Below are 3,944 nucleotides of genomic sequence, written 5' to 3' on the forward strand. Positions count from 1 at the left end.
GGTCAGATTTGACCAATCTTTTATACGTAGTTCTCCCTTTTCAAAATGACTGTGTGGGGAAATTTTTAAATTTCAAATTTTGTGGATAGTTATCCCTAAGGATAGACCAATGTTTTTCAATGATATAATGTACCCTTCTAGAGTGGGGATTGTACTGTGAGACAAACTAAAGTCTCCTCTCTGTCCCTATTCTTATATGTCTATCCATAGTGTCTTTTCTTTGCATCCTAAATACCTGTCTAGGATAACCCCTTCTCACCAGTTTATCCTCCATTTCTTCTAAACGTTTCTCCTGTTCAGTTGGATCACTCACAATTCTCCTACTCGAGTTAACTGGCCTTTGGGGATTGATCTAAAAACCCCAGGGGGATGAAAGCTTTTATAGTACAATAACTGATTACGGTCTGTTGGTTTAACATAAAGATCACTACAAACAGAACCTCTTTTGATCGTTAAACAGGTGTCTAAAAATTGAATTTTCTCCTGGCTGATGTTAATGTTAAACTCCAAACCTGGTACTAAAAATTAAAATATCCATTAAATAGTAACAGGGTATCCATGTCCGTCCCCCCACACCGCAAACACATCATCTATAAAACGATACCAACACTTGCAGTTCTCCTTAAAGAGAACATTACCATAAAGAAAATATTTTTCTATCATATTCATGAATGCTTTTGCGTATGGGGGGATGACATTGGAACCCATCGCTGCTCTTCTGAGCTTTGCATAATGTGTCTCCTGTACATGTAAATTATTTCCATTTAGAAAAGTATTACAAAAGAGACAGTTCGGTTTTTTTTTTTCTCATAATTTTACTAATCGTAACTCTTCCATAGGATGATCAAAAACCAATACACACAGTAAAGGTCTGCTACATAAAAACTTTTCACCTCTATCTTATGAATGAGGTATCTATGAATGGAGGGGGCAGAGCTATCAACCAACCAATCATCCCCCATTCAGAGATCAAGGGTCATTCTTAGAGGATGTAGTGTTTCTTTTAAGAATAGCGGCTCTTCCATCTTTCTTTTAAGGATCTCATGGCTCTCCTCCTCTTCGCCCTCTTTCTTGTCTGGAGGTTTCTCAAAGGCCTTCTCTGATGGAGTCACAATAACACCATCCCAGGTTGTTAGTTCTGTTGCCAGAACACTTGCATCACCCTCCAGACCAAGGATCTTGCGGAATCCTCCATGAGACAGGATGCGGACCAATGTCTGAGCGGTGCAATATTCCATGTCCTGCTGTTCCAGGTGTTGAGTCATTACTGTGTGAATTCTGAAGTTTCCACTCTCACAAGGATTGGTGATCCCTACAGAGTCTGGGAGGAATAGGGCAGCAGCCAGGATCTAGAGGCATTGCCTGTATGCAACATTAAGAGCCAGGGGCTTCATGGAGGGGTTGTTCATGACCGGGTGGTTGAGGCTTCATGAGGGGTTGTTCATAATGAGCCAAGAGGTCCAGAATCCAGGGGGTGAGGAGTTCAAAGCCCAGGAATCATTATTGCAAATCTTTCAGCAATCAGATCAAAACCTTCACGGTGGAATGGGAGGCATTCTCTTTAAACCAGCGAGCATGTCGGACAGCAGCCAGAGCGCTCTGCAGCACCTTAATGACCAAGTGCAGCTCGGGATCCAACTTCCTCAGGTTTGGAGGGATGTTGATAATCAGGATTTTCACGGTCAAATAAAATACTTCAGAGTACTTGTAATACTTCAGGATGCCTGTGTTCTGAGGGTTTCAACTACTTTTATTCCGAGGGCTGCAACAGCTTCCAATGTGGGGAGAATATTTAGGATGACGACCAGATCTGCCACATTGTGCCCACTGGTCATTGTTCCATTCTTGTATGAGCCAACTTGTTGCACCTCTTCAATTTGCACTTCAAAGTTTCCTAGGGCCACAATCAGATTATCCAAGACATTGTTGATTTTTGTTACTAGTGAAAAGAAAGAGGCCTACTCAGCAGATGTTGTTGTGAGGTCTTAGTTTAGTTTAAATAGGGATTCACTGAATGGGGCATCATCCAGGGCGGGCTTGACGCTGGGGAACGCCATTTCACACACTTGAAAATCCAATGGAAAGTGTGGGACGAAGGGCCTGAATCCAGTGCCAGGTCCAACTCTGGATAAAAAAACATCTTCATCTTCCGCAGCCTCTTTCTCCCCTCATGTTTCCGATGGAAGTTTCTTTACACACTCCAGGACAATGAACACCCACTCAACCCTTGAGGCAGCGACACTAAATCAAGAAAAATATTGTTTTGATAATAATGTCCTGCTGACGTCTAAGCACAGTGTGAACCAGAGTAAATTTTATGTAAATCCTTTGTGGCTAGAATATAGAATTTTGAGTCAATGATTAATTAGTATTATCCATGTAACCTAATGAAGCAAAAACATAATTTGTATAATGGGGGGACTTTTTCTAGCACTTCATGTTCCAGCATTCTAAAGGATGTTTAGGGCCTCTGCCAAAGGGCTTTTGTTTGCCTGAAACAGGTTTTGCATTTCCATAAAAATCTCCGAAATTTCAAAACTTGCTTGAAGCAATAAAAATGCAGGTCAGAAAGAGGACAACTGCAGGTCAAATGCACCCTTCAATGAATTCTAAATGAGACACTTGGGGGCTGTCATTGCAATTTCTCTTCTGAAGACACTAGTTGTCTGGCAAGAACATTGACTGACTTGGTTCAATAAGCAAGCCTTTTTGAACCACGGTTCCCAGGTGCCTTCAGGTGTTTTCAGAAGGGCCTTGACAAAATGGCTAAAAATTGTCCAAAAATTGTATCTAAGCCTCACCCGCTGGCTTACATACAATTTTGGGCAATTTTTTGCCATTTTGCCAAGGAACTCCTGAAGACAACTTAAGGCACCTGTGCACACAGCAAGTTAAACATGGAGGACGTGACAAACAACATATCTACACCTGCTGCCTGCCTACAAGCTTGACCCACCTGCTGGCCTGTATGCAATTTTTGGGCAATTGCTGGCTATTTGTAGGCATTTTGCTGAGTCACCCCTGAACACATGTGAAGGCACCTCAGGATGCCTGGGCACCCTGGTTGAAATAGGCTCACCTATAATACTGTATATATCACCCATGATATCTGAATATGTACACACTTAGTACATACACACTTTCCTATAGTATATATCACCTGTCACTCAGCCTTTTTCTAACTGGGTGCCTTCAGGTGTCTGCAGGGGTGCTTTGGCAAATGCTTAAAAATGGCTCAAAAAGTTTACACAAGCCAGTGGGTGTATCTAGCCTGCCTTTTACTTACATAAACCCACAGGATTTAATTGTGCACCATTACAATCTTCCAGCTGCCAATGTCCATTACAACTAGTGATGTTGTCAGTTGATGAGGAGAACGTTGGTGACTGCACAACATCCTTGTTTGCCCCTCTCCATCAGTACCGGGGTCGCATTAGCTGAGTGAAGGCAAGAAACATTGGAATACTAGTCAGTACCAGTGTGCAAAGGTGTTGTAGCAGGTTTTTCCAGGCCTGTGGCCTGATGTGGGTCTGCCATCGGTAACGGTTACCCCTCCAGCCCTTGTGAGCTGCGGCCCTGGGTGTGAGCACTGAGACATTGACAACTCCGGCATCTTTGTTTTGTTGTTTTTTTTGTATTTAAGGGGATGGGAGAAGGGAATGAGTGGGATTCTCCTTTAGGCTCAACTAGATACAATTGTGGGACTTTTCTTGCAAAAATGCCTGTTAGAGCTGTCTTGACGCCAGCCGACGCTAGCCAACACTTCCTGACGATTGAACACTGTGTAATTACTGAAACTGTGCTGGATCCTCAATTTTAGTCCAGAAGATCCAGGACTGTAGAACTGCTTAACTTGTAAGACTGCAATAGCTCAGAGTCACTAAATGGCTCCCTCCAGCGCTGCACTGGCTGAGAAAGCTCCTTGTAAGTTCCTGTACTGCTGT

At 42.9% G+C, this 3,944-nt stretch overlaps 1 pseudogene across 1 annotated transcript; it reads right to left on the minus strand.

Moving 5' to 3' along the window:
- Positions 1-962: 962 nt before the first annotated feature.
- LOC309556460 (interleukin enhancer-binding factor 2 homolog) lies at positions 963-2,172 on the minus strand (annotated as a pseudogene). The gene has a single exon. The product of its transcript is annotated as an interleukin enhancer-binding factor 2 homolog (transcript).
- Between the last annotated feature and the right edge of the window lie 1,772 nt (positions 2,173-3,944).

Source organism: Pelophylax lessonae (assembly GCF_965119305.1).
Source record: "Pelophylax lessonae genome assembly, chromosome: 5".
NCBI classification, from domain to species: domain Eukaryota; kingdom Metazoa; phylum Chordata; class Amphibia; order Anura; family Ranidae; genus Pelophylax; species Pelophylax lessonae.